Source organism: Bos indicus, chromosome 25, assembly GCF_029378745.1.
Source record: "Bos indicus isolate NIAB-ARS_2022 breed Sahiwal x Tharparkar chromosome 25, NIAB-ARS_B.indTharparkar_mat_pri_1.0, whole genome shotgun sequence".
NCBI lineage: Eukaryota > Metazoa > Chordata > Mammalia > Artiodactyla > Bovidae > Bos > Bos indicus.
Window position 1 is genome coordinate 42,368,750 of NC_091784.1, and position 15,486 is coordinate 42,384,235.

The 15,486-nt window shown below is 58.2% G+C and overlaps 1 protein-coding gene across 2 annotated transcripts in view; it reads right to left on the reverse strand.

The window, feature by feature from the left end:
* The window catches only part of ELFN1 (extracellular leucine rich repeat and fibronectin type III domain containing 1), a 65,885-nt gene that overhangs the window by 11,942 nt on the left and 38,457 nt on the right, over window positions 1-15,486 (reverse strand). The gene's annotated exons all lie outside the window — the stretch shown is intronic.

Below are 15,486 nucleotides of genomic sequence, written 5' to 3' on the forward strand. Positions count from 1 at the left end.
TGTCTGCAAATAATTTCAGTTCTTTCTCATATCCCATTTAATTCTGTTTCGTGTCTTATTGCTACATCCAGAATATCTGGACAATGATAAAGGGCGCACTGCTGGGTACTTTTTAATAAGTTTCTGAGTTGGAATCAAGACTCTCAATCACCTAGAGTGACGCTGGCTGCTGAACTGAGACGCCGACGCTTCCGTGATGAGAAAGTCTCTCTATGGCTCTCTCTAGCCGTTACTTTAAAACACTGGCGCTGGATTTTACCACAGGCTTTTGTCATTTATTGCCGTGGCATCGTGACTTCCCTGCCCACACCATGTGTCACATTAATGGCCCTCTCCACTATTAAGCCATCTTTGAATTCTTTCGATAAGTCCTACATAATCATGGCAGAGTCTCTGCCTAATATTCTGTGGAATTGAGTTTGCCTGTGACTTACTGAGGATTATTGATCTACTATTCACGGGCGAGATCACTGTGGGGCTTCTTTCCTGGGCCATCTTCACACTTTGCGGTCTGGGGCCCTTCTCACTCCCGGCCTCCTGGTTCTGTGAGCTCAGGTCTGCCCTGGAGAGCCATGCAGACAAGTCCCACAGGCCAGTCTGCAAGGCGCACGGCCGTCTCATCACGGGAAGCGTCGCCCCTACCATCTTCTGTGCATTCCGGGTTTACAGGAGTCGGGTCGGCTCAGGGCGGGCGAGCAGCAGGGAGACCTCAGCTGGGAAAGCTCAGGACGGGCGCCTCGCTCAGGGGAGTCCTGCCCCTGCCTCCAGGGGCCCAGGGCAGAGCAGGGAGGGCTGCCCAGGGGCCTGGGAGGGAGACCCAGCCCCGCGCTGAGGTCGGGGTCACACCCTAGCAGGCCCCTGCGTCATCCGTGCGGACGGACAGATGTCACATGAGCCCAGAGACACCAGCGAGCAGACGGCATGAGCCCTCTCAGCCTGCCCCGAGACTGCGGGGAAATCGCACTTCACAGGGGAGGCGAGGCCGCGGCCGTCACAGCAGACAGTGTTCCCAGACCTCCCCTGCGCTGGGAGCTGACCACCCCCGGCCCCAGGGGGTCTCTCTCGGCACCCCTGAGGCAGAGGGCCCGATCTGCTCTGACGACAGCACCGGTGGAAGGAAGCCGCGTCCGTCCCGGGCACGGCCTTCAGCCAGCCCAGCAGGGACGCGTCCAGTCCGGGGAAGAGCCGCCAGCCGACCACAGCGGCTCCCAGCACCACATGTGGAGAAGCTCGGGATCGAGGCGGGTGGCGTCTGGTGTGAGGGTCTGCGGCAGACAGAGCTGCCCCTCTGCCCCCGGCCAACTCTGTCAGCCCCCTAACACAGCAAGCATCCCCACAGCTGAAGGCCAAGATGGGACTGGTCTGGGAGACACTGCTGGTCCCCGAGATGCTTGGGCAGGTGCAGGGGTCTCCCGTTCCCACCCACGCTTGGTGCCCCGAGGTGAGCCTGTCCCCCCGACATGGGGCTGGGGGTGGAGACAACGGAGGCCAGGATGCCTGGCACCTGGGTCGGGCTCTGCCTCTCCAGCTCGTGGTCCAGAGAAGGACCGGGCAGAGGGGTGCTGCTTCCTGCCGACGGCCGAGTGTGGGGAGGACTGAGCACAGACCCCCCCCCCCCCCGCCATGGACAGGGTGCAGAGAATGTCCACCCACGGCCCTCTCAAGTCGGGGGAGCTGAGAGTCAGGACACGCTGACATGGCCAGAGCCTCCAGCCAGGAGGAGCCAGGGAGGGGGCTGGGGTCAGCAAGCTCAGCGAGCAGGTGAACGGAAACCGCCGTCGGGCTGTGGAGCCTGGGCAGCCCACGGCTGCCCCGAGAGGCCTTTGGTCACTGCTGGAAGGTCCCAAAAAGGCACAGGGAAGACAGTCCAGTTACCTGGCCTTGAGCCTAAGGAGATCCCCTCACCAGAATAAAAGGCCTTGTCCCCATCATCTCCACTACTGCCGGGAGGAAGACCAAGGCTGCATGCCTTGGCCACTGAGGTGGAGGGGACACCCTGGCGGGCAGCCCTGGAGACTCCCCGCTCCGTTGCGGGGACGGACCTCTTCCGCAGTTGCTCGCTCACTGATTCAGGACCTCACAGGCGCAGGACCCGGCTGCAGTCCTCAGGTCAGAGTCTGCGAACAACGCAGGCAACAGGGTTGCAGCCCTGAGCTGCCCTCGGACCCCCTTTCTATCACTTGGTGCTGCGTGCGCCCATGCCGAGCTGCACTCACACAGGCCCCAGAGGTGGGGGGCAGCCGCCACAACGGGGGACGCAGATTGGGGCTCCACAGCCCCCCAGGGCGTCACAAGGGGCTCATACAGAGCAAGCGGAAGCCTGCAGGAGGGTCGTCAGCACAGAACGTGGAGGACTTGGCTGCACATGCAGGCGGGCAGGCTGGGTCCTGGGGGTGACGGCGCGCGGCATGAACACGCTCAGGGCCCCTGACCCGCACGCTGAGATGGTGACTTCACGTTCTGCGTATTCTATGCCCGTAGAGTCTCAGGAAGGGAGATGGACGGGGGCAGGGCCGAGAGGGCTGCACGGGGGCTGTGGCCTCGGGGGTGGGGGTGGCGGGGCGCCGGAACGCCCTCTGCCCCCTCCAGGGCGCCCCGGACACAGGAGGGAATTGGGTTACTTTCGCGCTGGAGAGGAGCCCTCGCAGTTACTCAGGATATATCATTCTTCATACCTCGGGCGGCATTAAATATTTCATAATTAGTGAAATATTTATTACAGATTTCTTAAATATTTGAGACAGCTTAAATATTTTACAACAGATTTTAAAGTGTTTTGAAAAGGAATGGACCGCTGCGCGAGACTGAGCCCCCGTCACCTGAGGAGTGCACGGACTGGTGGGGGTCGGCGTGGGCACTCAGGCTGGAGCAGCAGTCTCCAGACCGGGAAACCCAGCGGAGCCACTCGTGAGCTTCAGCCACGCAGACCAGCGCCCCTGGCCCAGCACCGGACTCTGGTCCCCACTCGGGAGGTCATGCGAGGGTCCCCTGGGTTCACGGGGCGCTGTCTGGCCCGTGCGTTGTTTTCCAGGCCCCAAGGACCAGGCCAGTCTCAAGTCAGGACAGAAGGCGGTCGGCTTCACGGCCATTGAGTCAGGGGCGACGTACCAGCCCTGAGCTTGATCCCTGGAGCTCAGCCGCCGGCGCCTGATGCAAGGGCTCCCCCTGCCCAGCGCAGGGGCTCAGGACCCTGGGGAGGTGAGGCTGCAGGGCCGGCTGGAGCCCGAGCCTCCCCACCACTCATCCGGGGCTGCCGGCGTCACGGGCTTCACGACCCCCAGCGGACGGAGCCACGCTGCTGCCCAGGGCGCAGGGGCAAGTGCCCCTCGGAGGCCCGCGTCCACCCGGGGTCTCTCCGGCCAGGCCCGGCCTCGCCAGGCGCTGCATCAGCGTGTGCGGGTTGCACCTGACCGCCCGGGTAGGTGCGTAGCGCTCCCAGCAGCGGCTCCCGGGAGAGGCCGCGTCCTCACTTCAGGGCCGATGGCACTGACACCCCAGCCTCTCCCCTCACCTGGTCGACAGAGCAAAGCCCCTACTAGGCAGCCTGCAGGGAGGCGGGGCGCACGGGCGAACCATACAGGAGGTGCCCTCCCAGCCAGCCTGAGGGTTCATTCTGAGAGAGCCTCCCGGCTCTGGCCTCCTCTGAGGCTCAGAGAGGGCAAGGAATTTTCCCCGGGTCACACAGCAAGGTCACGGCAGAACCGGGAAAAGAGCCTGGCCATCCTGGCCCTCTCCCGGGGGCTCCCTGGGCCCCCACCCAGGACGTCTGGCCGTGTCACAGCCTCAGGGCCAGGAGTCCAGGCCGAAGTCGAGAGAGGGGTCAGACGTGGAGCCGGCTCCCTTCCGCCTGCACCTCCTGGCCAAATGGGGTGAGCAGAAGGGCTGAGTGCTCGGGCTCTGCAGACGGGCTGCCGCTCGCCAGACAAGGGCCCTGTGCAAGCCGCGGAATCTCTGCATCACTGCCTCCTTGTCAGGAAGCCAGCAGCTGCCCCCCAGGGCTGGGAAAACCAGTTACAGTCCCGCTCCTCACGGCTCCCGGCGTCTGGCATCACAAGCCCCTAAACGCAGCAGCACGATGACGGGCCTTGTTCTGAGAAAAAACTGAGGCACCGCAAGAGCAGGCGGCCAGGCTGGGAGCCGGACCCAGCAGACGGCGTGGGCTGCCCACTGGACCGTCTGGGCGCATGGGGTCCGAGTCCGAGCCAAGCGCCAGCATCCAGTCGTCTGTCCTTCAGATAGTAAGTAAAGGATGCCCTGGTTCACAAAACACAGAGAAACCGTGACAGCCGGCTCTGTGAGAGGGAGGCCCAAGTACCGAGAAGGGGAGCGGGCCCGCGGGGAGGGGACCCAGCTCAGGAAGGGAGAGGCGGTCTCGGGGCCCACGATGCCGGAGCAGGAGGGGCTACAGGGGTCTCCGGATCCACGCCCGGCACACTGCTGGCCCACGAGGCCAGGCAGAGGGCGGTCTGGTCCCCAGCCGCCCCCGGTGGAGGCCCTGAGCGTGGCTGCCCAGCCCGCCCCCACCTGTGACCTCAGGGCACTCTCTACACCTGAGGCTGGTCTGGGGTTGGGCCAGCTGTCCCTCACCCAAGGCTGGGCGGACCTTGAGGGGAGCTGGAGGAGTTAAACTGGGCCCAGGCTGGAGACTGGGGACCCTGGCTGGTGCCCGCCTCCTGCTCCCAGCGGAGAGGGTGGGTGGTGGTCCCAGGCCGCGGCCCAGTGAGGGCTTCCTCGTGAGGAGAGGAAGTGGGGAGGAGACAGCTCCAGGCCAGGGCCAGGGCGGGGGTGCTGGGAAGGAGGAGCCGGGCAGGGCATGGGGTGAGCAGGCCTCTGGGGCGAGGCTGCAGGCGCCGCCTGACTCCGGGGTCTGCTCCACCCCCGTCTGAGTGCTCACCAACACCCCCCACCCCACCCTGCTCCATTTAAGAATAGCTCTCTGGGCCCCGCGGTGTCTTCAGTTTTCAGGTTAAGGGCAGGGCTCCGAGCTCTGCTCCACTCGGTGTGCACGGCCACCCAGCCAACTGCGCTTCCCACCCAGGGGCCCCGGTGACTCAGCTCCTGACCCTCAGTGGGGACCACGGCTCCCACCCTTCCTGCCCACCTCACAGACAAATGGCGAGCAAGCCCCCCGCCCCACCATGGGCCAGATGCTGGGCCAACTGGGATGCAGACTGAGGCAGGGAAGACAGAACTCCTACCAGCCTGAGCGAGATGGGACTGTGAGCGCTGCAGGGAGCCCACAGTGGAGGCTCAGTCCATGGTCCAGGCCTCGGCCAGTGGCCTCGGGTTGAGGAGACAGTCTGCCCCTGCAGAGCCCTGGGTGGGTGGAAGGGAGAGAGGGGCATGGCCTGTGAGGATGTACAGAGGCCCGGAGGTGGGAAGGGGATGGCACACGGTGAGGACCCATCGGGGCAGACCTGCTGGGAGCTGTGATCAGACCAGGGGCGCTGGGGAGCCAAGGAAGGGTCAGAAGGGAGGAGGCATGACCACCCTGGCTGCGGATGGAGGAGGAACTACTGCTGGGAACAGAGGGAGCTGCAGAGGCCACGGAAAGAGGGAAGGCGGCGCCCTGGAAACGGAGTGGGAGACTCGGACGAGCCCGGGAAGAAACGCACACCCGTGGGCACAGGGGGGCGCGGACACTCACAGCAGCGCTGCCCATACAGGCCCCGACTGGACGCCCCCGGTGCCCAGCGATGAGAGAACAGCAACGGGGCGGGCGGGCCCCGAGGAGCCAACAGCGTGATGCGGTCACACACACGGGGCTGAGCAGCGAGCCATTCCCACGAAATCACAAATGCAGAAGGCGAGTGGTTGCCCTTGGGGTGGTGACTGGGAAGGGACATGAGGCGAGCCTCAGGGGGCAGCGATGCCCTTGATCTGGGTCCTGGGGACACGACTGTGTCTGGTTCATGAAAGTTTATGGAGCTAAACATACTCCTAACACCTGAACTTCTGTGTCACACTCCAATGAGAGACTCGAGCGTGAGAGGAAGGGGGGCAGGAGAGGTCAGACCAACCTTGCCTGGTGGCTTACGGGACGACGGGGAACCAGGGGCAGCAAGCGACGGCCGCTCCGTGCAGTCGGAGCTGCACCCCGCGCCGACTCTGTGCAGCTGGTCAGGACCCTGGACAGCTCCGGGAGCCCTAAGCTCAGAGCTGCAGGCTCCCTGCCTCGGGACACCCCATCCTAGGCAGCACTGAAACCCAGGCTTAGGGAGGCTGATGTGCTGGGGTGGGGGCAGAAATGACGACGTGGCTGAGACCCTGTGTCACTAACCCAGGGCCTGAGGCCTCACTGTCCCTACACAGGAAACAGGTAAGTTGATCTGTCTCTACATAGGGTGACCACACACCCAGGTTTCCTGTTTCCGTGTAATTATTGTCTTTTTACTCTCAGAAGTGTTTGTCGACTAGATGCTACATTATAGAGCCACCCTCTCACTAGGGAGTGCCAGCCTCCGCCACCATATTTAAAATGTGCAAGACCTCCTCTTGCCCTGTAACTTCCAGTAACAGCAAGCTTCCTGCCCAGACCACTGCGGCCCTGGAGTGAATCCATCACGCCAGCCCATCCCCCGTTCACCAGCCAGGCCGGCTGAGGGCGCGCCTGCATCCACCTCTCCCCACAGGTCCACAGGAAGACCAAGAGGAATGTGTGCCCACGCTCTCTGTGGTCACCAGTTTCTATCTTTCTTTTCGTTTGCTACTGGATCCACGTAAAGACTGTGGTTGCCAGTCTCCCTTGCAGCTAGGCATGGCCTAAGGTCTAGCCAATAGACTGTGAGTGGAGCTGAAGTGCACCACTGCTGAATCACTCCCTTAAAAGGAATGGGCATGCATGCGCCTTGCCCAGTTGGGATGCAGATGTGATGGTGGGAACTGGAGCACCAATTTGGTTCCAGACACAGAAGCCACAGGTTATAGAGTTGCCCGACCAGCCCTGGGCCACGGGCCTCGGCCACGGGCCTCTGGGTTGTTCTGTGAACAATAAAACTTCTATCTCATTTGAATTGCCATATTTTCGGGAACTTTAACAGCTCACTAATACAGATGAGGGCCGTCTCACCCGGGAACAGATTACCAGCGAGGGTGCTCAACCAGATCTGGAGATGCTCGGGAGGAGAGGGATGGATGAGATGCTCTGGGCCTGGGTGGGGAGGGATAAAGGAGAGGCAGGACCAGACCCCCACACACACCCTCTGCCAGCTCGTCCCTGCCACCTTCCATGTCCCCTATCCAGCCTCCCGTGGTCTACCAGGGCAGGACCTTCAGCCACTCTCCACATGCCTTTCCCAGGGGTGGTCTCTCGGGGGCTGTGGGAGCTGAGCTCAGGCGGGAGAGGACGCATCTCCCGTCCCTCCCGTCCTCTCACCTGCACATCCGTCTTGTAGAGTCGCATCTCCTGGGCTCTGGGCCACGTCCCTCCCTATCAAATCCCCACAAAGAGAAAACAACTCTGCTCATTTCCCCACTGGCTCCCCTGCCCAGGCTCCCTGGCCCCAAACCCCACTCTTTCTTGACTCCCCTCCTCTCCCATCACCCCCCACAGCTGCCATCAGCCCAGCCTGGGCAGCCGCCTCCCCTCCCTGGACGCTTCCCTCCTGTAGCCCTAACCCTGGGCTCACGGTGGCTGCTGGGGTCCCAGTTCAGCAGGCAGAGTTGGGGAGGGAGGCGCTGAGTCACTGGGGAGGGCGGGCGGGGAACAGGCCCCATATCAGGGGGCCATATCCGCACAGAGCAGTGTGTGCCCACGTGTACAGACTGTGGACATCCCCGGGGGTGGGGGAGGAAGGGGAGGCACAGGTAGGGAGCCCCTTGGGGCCTCCCATTCACTTCAGAGAGCCCCCAGCAGCTGCCATCAGCCCGTCGTATGGATGAAGAACAGAGAGGTTAAACAGCTTGTCCGTGACTGCACGTCTGCCCAACACTGGGACCCATATTCAAATCTGGGCCTAGAGTGGGTCCTCAGCACTGATACCAAGGAGAGGGGTCAGAGGCAGAGGTCGGGTCTAGGAGGGAGGGGGCGAGAAGGAGCTCAGGCCGAGGGTCCAACTCTGTGGCAGGGCTGGACGCCCAGAGCCCTGAAGGGGAAGGGTCCCCGGGGCCAGTTCCGCCTGAGCCCGACCCTCCTCCTGCTGGTTCAGCTCAGAAACCGTAAGGGGCGCTTTCCAGGAGGAAACGAAAGGGTTAGGTAAGGGAGCAGAGTCGTGGCCCCTGGTGGCCCGGCCGGGCCCCCGGCTGGAGGGACACAAAAGCCAAAGGGGGCTTTGCCAGAGGCAGGAGGGGAACAGGGACCCAGGGGGGCTGCAGGGACAGGCAGGGCTGCTCCCCCACCCGGGGCAGCGCTGTACAGGCTGACTGGGCCCTTGGACCCGGACACCCCGCAGGTGGCAAGGGCAGCTTGGGGGAGGGGAAATGGTCCTGGGGGGCCATCCTTGAGCTGAGCCCACTGTGAGCAGCAGGAGCAGGCGTGGGTGGAGTGGGGAAGGATGCTCCACGACTCAGCTCGTGAGTGCCACACGGCCTTGCGAACACCACAAAGGCAGGGGCTACTGCCTGGAAACCAGTAGGCACCAAGTAAGCATGCGGCAGGGACGAGCCGTTTAGTGAGAACCAGTCGGGAGGCAATTGTGGGCCACAGCGGGCAAAGAGAACGGGCTCAAGTTGTTGCCCTGCTACCAAGGAACGGACTCGGCCAGCATACTCCTCTCCCTTCACTGCTCCTGCTTTTCCCACCTGAGATGCAGATACGATGACTGGAGACACAGCAGCCTTTGGGAGGCCATGCAGGCAAATGCTGAGACTGGCTCGAGGGGAAGCTACAAGAAACCTGAGCTGCCGACAGATTCCTTAGACCACGCGTCACCTGCACCGCTGCGCGCTTCACGTGAGCGGAAACGAGCCCCTTCGTGGGGTTCACCCACACAAGTGTCCGGTTTCTGTCCTGTGCAGCCAGGTTCAATCCCTCGCTGACACAGCATAAAATACTGCTGAGTAATTTCATTAGAAAGTTGCTCTCAATTTAATTCCTTTCAGTGCTTCTGATTACATCAAGAGAGAGTCTCAGGTCAGGGCGAGCACGTCTCGAACACCTCTGCACGCGTGCTGTTTTCCCTTTTTAATAAAGCAACAGAAGGCCTTGGGCTCTGAGCCTCCCCTGAGCCCCAGCATCCAACTAGAATTTAATAACATTGTTTCGTTTCCAGTGAATTTATTTTTATGATTATCAATTCTATTTATGGAAAAGGAGGCTTGTTTTCCATTTGTAGCGGTGCCATAAAACTTCCCTTTTAAATAAATATATTTAAGTTTTTAAAAAGTAAATTTATTTAAGAGGAAAAACAGTAAGAATGCAGTCAGCGGAAAGGCGGGGCCGGGGGGGAGCGGTACGTGGGTGGCTGCTACGGAAGGTCCATGGATGGTCCACCCCTGGGCTCTGGGCTGGATGCCCGGGGGGATGCGGGGGTTGAGGCCAGCCCTGGACCCACACTGGGGACTGGTCTCCGTGGTTTGTCCAGCCTGGGCCCGGAGTAGGTGGATGGACTCCTGGCGTCGGGAATTTCTAAAAGGTGAATTCAGAGCTGTGGGCTGCTGGGTGGTCAAGTGATGAGCTGTGGGCAGGGTTTTGAAGCCATTCCGGTAACCAAGCCACTAACTCAAAGCCTCAGTCCCTTCCAGCCTGTCTGTGTGAGGCCCTGACTTCAAAAGCGGGGCCTCCAGGAGCGGGCGTGACCTTTTGCTAATTAGCTCGGGCTGTTTGCTCCGCAGCCGCCAGCTGATCTCTGGACAGCAGTTCCAACTCCAGCCACTGCCGCCTGTCACCTTCCTGCAGATAAATAACTGCTCCTTGGAGAGGTGCAGGGAGGGGGGTGGGGGTGGCGGGGGAGGGGGGGGACTGGCTGGGGGGCTGGGGGAGGGGCGGGGACGTGCAGGGGGGCAGGCGTCCTGACAGTTGCTGGATGGCAAGTCACCCCTATGTCACGCGGCTCTGCTGGGGAGAGCATCACCCCCATTTCTCAAGAAAACCAAGGCCTGGAGAGAGGAGGGGTCTTACAGGGGGGCACCGGGCTCCAGCTCTGCCGGCTCCCAGACCGCTCCCGGCAGCCCAGAGAGGCCCACGGGGGCTCTGTCCTTGGTGCTGAACATGGGGCCGCCCGAGCGGGCCCTGCCCCACGGGTCACCTGGGGTCATTAGAACGCTCAGAAGGTCCCTCCTGGACTCTTAGTCACCGCTTCAATAAAAGCAACTTCTAGGGACGAGGCCTTTGGACCAGGAAACGGAGGAGGAAGGAGGCAAGAATAGACTGAGAAAGTTCAAGTCACTAAATGACGAAATGTTCTCTCTGGAAGGGATCTGGGAACAACCGCCCAACCCCCAGCTTCCCGGAGAAGACGAGGGCAGGGCGCAGGCTCCTCTGCCAGGCCCGCAGGGGCCCTGCCATCTGCTTTGCCACCTGCCTTCTCAGGTGGGGCGGGGCTGGGAAACACCCATCCATTCACCCCACAGACACCCATTCAGGCCTGCCTCCCGCCAGGCTCAGTGGACACGCAGCCTGGGGCGAGTGTGAGGGCTCAGGGGCAGGCCCAGACCAACTCAGGTGAGCCCGAACCTGAACAGCCTGCCATGCGCTGGCACGGGCTCACGCAGGGAAGGGAAGAGCTAGCGTTCATGGAACGTGATGGACCAGAGACGCTTCTGTTTCATGCTTGGGGTGGCCCAAGGGGCAGGGAGGGGGTCCCCACCTCTGTTTCCTGAGCGCCTGCTGGACGTGGGGCAGCTGACACGTCCCCAGTAAGGCTCCCCTTATGTGGGAGGATGAGGATATTATCGCCACTTCACAGGTTTAAAAAACAGGAGGTCCTAAGTGAAGTCCGAAAGAGGACAATTGCTGTATGATCCCATGTATATGGCATCTAAAACGTGACACAAATGAATTCATCTGTGACACAGAGACAGACTCAGATCGGAGGACAGACTTGTGCAGCCAAGGAGGAGTGGGGGTGGGGAAGGGCTGGGGTTCAGGGTCAGCAGATGCAAACCAGCACGTACAGGATGGACGGGCACCACGGTCCTGCCACACAGCACAGGGAGCTCATTCAGTACCCGGTGATGAACCCCAATGGGAAAGAACACACACACACACACGTAATTCAATCATTTTTCTGTACAGCAGAAACGAATACATCGTAAATCAAATATACTTCAATGAATTTGTTTTAAAATGGGACGTCAGAGGTGGTGAGCAACCTTTCCAGCGTTTTACATCTACAACTCAGCAGAGTGGGTTTTGCCCGACACCAAGATTGCTCCAGGGACTCAAGGACCCTAGGGAGACAGCACCACTGAGAGCAGAGGCTTGGGGCGAGAACGGGGCTCGGGGTGAGAAAGGGGCTCGGGGCGAGAACGGGGCTCGGGGCGAGAGTGGGGTTCGGGGCGAGAATGGGGCTCAGGGCGAGAGTGGGGTTCGGGGCAAGAAAGGACTGAGCCGACGCCGGAGCCTCAGCCAAACCCTGGGGACGGACACCCAGCGTGGCAGTGCCAGTGTTCTGGGGGCAGCACCCTGAGTCCACCCAGCCGGGCCCTCAGTGTCCACACTCCATCACCTGTGTGGACAGCACCACTGCTGTGTGAGTCTCAGTGTGGACGCCCAACGGGGTCTTAGGCTACTATGTGGTCAGAGCTGACCCCTCCCCAGATGGTCCTGTCTTCCCGACTTCTCAACAAGTCCATGTAGAAGGTTCTTGGAGACCCCACTGCGTTTCAGATGGGAACATGAGGCCCACTGAGGGGCAGGTGCTGACCGCTGTCACACGGAGCTGGTGGCTGTGACAGTCAGAGCCCAGTCGACCCACCCCAACCTCCCTAACGATATCAGCTAAAGCGTCGAGGCCTTGGCCCGGCACTACCTGCGCGTTCTCACGCCCGCACTCCCGCCGGACGGGGCCGGAGTCTCCACCCACCCCCATGACCAGCTCTGGCCAACAGCAGGCACTTCATGGCCATCTGAACAATGACGGACAGAGCAACTCTCCAGAAAGCAGGAATAGAAGGAACATACCTCAACATAATAAAAGCTATATATGACAAACCCACAGCAAACATTATCCTCAATGGTGAAAAATTGAAAGCATTTCCTCTAAAGTCAGGAACAAGACAAGGGTGCCCACTTTCACCATTACTATTCAACATAGTTTTGGAAGTTTTGGCCACAGCAATCAGAGCAGAAAAAGAAATAAAAGGAATCCAAATTGGAAAAGAAGAAGTAAAACTCTCACTGTTTGCAGATGACATGATCCTCTACATAGAAAACCCTAAAGACTCCACCAGAAAATTACTAGAACTAATCAATAACTATAGTAAAGTTGCAGGATATAAAATCAACACACAGAAATCCCTTGCATTCCTATACACTAATAATGAGAAAACAGAAAGAGAAATTAAGGAAACAATTCCATTCACCATTGCAACGGAAAGAATAAAATACTTAGGAATATATCTACCTGAAGAAACTAAAGACCTATATATAGAAAACTATAAAACACTGGTGAAAGAAATCAAAGAGGACACTAATAGATGGAGAAATATACCATGTTCATGGATTGGAAGAATCAATATAGTGAAAATGAGTATACTACCCAAAGCAATTTATAGATTCAATGCAATCCCTATCAAGCTACCAACAGTATTCTTCACAGAGCTAGAACAAATAATTTCACAATTTGTATGAAAATACAAAAAACTTCGAATAGCCAAAGCGATCTTGAGAAAAAAGAATGGAACTGGAGGAATCAACCTACCTGACTTCAGGCTCTACTACAAAGCCACAGCCATCAAGACAGTATGGTACTGGCACAAAGACAGAAATATAGATCAATGGAACAAAATAGAAAGCCCAGAGATAAATCCACGCACATATGGACACCTTATCTTTGACAAAGGAGGCAAGAATATACAATGGATTAAAGACAATCTCTTTAACAAGTGGTGCTGGGAAATCTGGTCAACCACTTGTAAAAGAATGAAACTAGAACACTTTCTAACACCATACACAAAAATAAACTCAAAATGGATTAATGATCTAAACGTAAGACCAGAAACTATAAAACTCCTAGAGGAGAACATAGGCAAAACACTCTCTGACATACATAACAGCAGGATCCTCTATGACGCACCTCCCAGAATATTGGAAATAAAAGCAAAAATAAACAAATGGGACCTAATTAACCTTAAAAGCTTCTGCACATCAAAGGAAACTATCAGCAAGGTGAAAAGACAGCCTTCAGAATGGGAGAAAATAATAGCAAATGAAGCAACTGACAAACAACTAATCTCAAAAATATACAAGCAACTCCTACAGCTCAACTCCAGAAAAATAAATGACCCAATCAAAAAATGGGCCAAAGAACTAAATAGACATTTCTCCAAAGAAGACATACAGATGGCTAACAAACACATGAAAAGATGCTCAACATCACTCATTATCAGAGAAATGCAAATCAAAACCACTATGAGATACCATTTCACACCAGTCAGAATGGCTGCGATCCAAAAGTCTACAAGTAATAAATGCTGGAGAGGGTGTGGAGAAAAGGGAACCCTCTTACACTGTTGGTGGGAATGCAAACTAGTACAGCCACTATGGAGAACAGTGTGGAGATTCCTTAAAAAACTGGAAATAGAACTGCCTTATGATCCAGCAATCCCACTGCTGGGCATACGCACTGAGGAAACCAGAAGGGAAAGAGACACGTGTACCCCAATGTTCATCGCAGCACTGTTTATAATAGCCAGGACATGGAAGCAACCTAGATGTCCATCAGCAGATGAATGGATTAGAAAGCTGTGGTACATATACACAATGGAGTATTACTCAGCCATTAAAAAGAATACATTTGAATCAGTTCTAATGAGGTGGATGAAACTGGAACCTATTATACAGAGTGAAGTAAGCCAGAAGGAAAAACACCAATACAGTATACTAACACATATATATGGAATTTAGAAAGATGGTAACAATAACCCGGTGTACGAGACAGCAAAAGAGACACTGATGCATAGAACAGTCTTATGGATTCTGTGGGAGAGGGAGAGGGTGGGAAGATTTGGGAGAATAGCATTGAAACATGTAAAATATCATGTATGAAACGAGATGCCAGTCCAGGTTCAATGCACGATACTGGATGCTTGGGGCTGGTGCACTGGGACGACCTGGAGGGATGGTATGGGGAGGGAGGAGGGAGGAGGGAGGAGGGTTCAGGAAGGGGAGCACATGTATACCTGTGATGGATTCATTTTGATGTTTGGCAAACCTAATACAATTATGTAAAGTTTAAAAATAAAATAAATTAAAAAAAAAATGACGGACAGAGCAGTGGCCAGGGGGCTGAACCCCACGATCCGGGCCCAGCCCGCTGCGCCTGCGTGCTGATGCCCGCCCAGGCCAGGCCTGCCCAGACGCCCGCTGCCTCAGTTTCCAGCGGGGGGTTGTCCCCATCCTTCGCTCCCCTCCAGAGCCGCCCCCAGAGGCCTCCATCTAAAGCCACGGAGAAGCCTGGGGAGTGCGTGATGGAGGAGGAAGCCTCGCAAACTCCCCAACACCTCCTGTCACCTCCAGTGACAGTCAGCAGCGTAAGGTCACGGTCACTTTAAATAAACTCAGCTTAGCGAATCCTCTACACGGCAGAAAACGGCAGCGACGGCCCACTACAGACACCCCAAACCTGAAGTCCGCGGTTAGTGGCCAGTGCGCCGCGGCTTACGGACAGCACCCCTGCCAGTTCAGGGGTACAACGGCCCAGATCCGTCAGCCCAGACACCCCACGGCACAGGCCCAGGAGCCGAGTCAGGGCTGCCGAGTCAGAGGCCCGGGAAGTGCCCGTGGCCCAAGAAACCAAGATACTGCCCAAAGAGAGCGCATCTGCGACTTCTGAGCCGACGGAAGACAGCCTGTCCGGCTGCTTTTCAGCTGGAACGAGGCGCCCAGCAGACAGGGCACAGCGGTCACCGAAGCCCTGGCCGTGGCAGGGCAGCTCTGACCCCCCACCCACTGGGGTGTTCAGTCCAGCATCCATCTTCAGGATAAAGAGCCTGTCTTTAAGCAGACACGAGGCATGTCTGCACACACTGGCCTCACGGCGGGCATGGCGGTGCACGCTCCAACCCAACGCTGTATCTGTTCCCACAAAGCGGGAGAAGACAAAACCTCCTTTAACCCACAGGGCCCTGGTGCCCCATTGGAGAGGACATGACAGGCCGGAGCACCATCCCCTGGTCTCCTAAAGCCCCGAGCTTCTCTCGGGCCCGAGGGGGCCCTGAAGCCTTGGCCATCTCCTCTCTGGGGCGGGCATCGCCACTGCACTGGAGTCGGACCCTGAAGGCCATCCGTTTCTGTCGGAGAGCGGGTCTCACGGAGGACTGGAGGCCCGCCCACAACCCAGCACCCCTGCCTCCAGGTTGCAGGGCTGCCTCATCCAGATGGCCCAC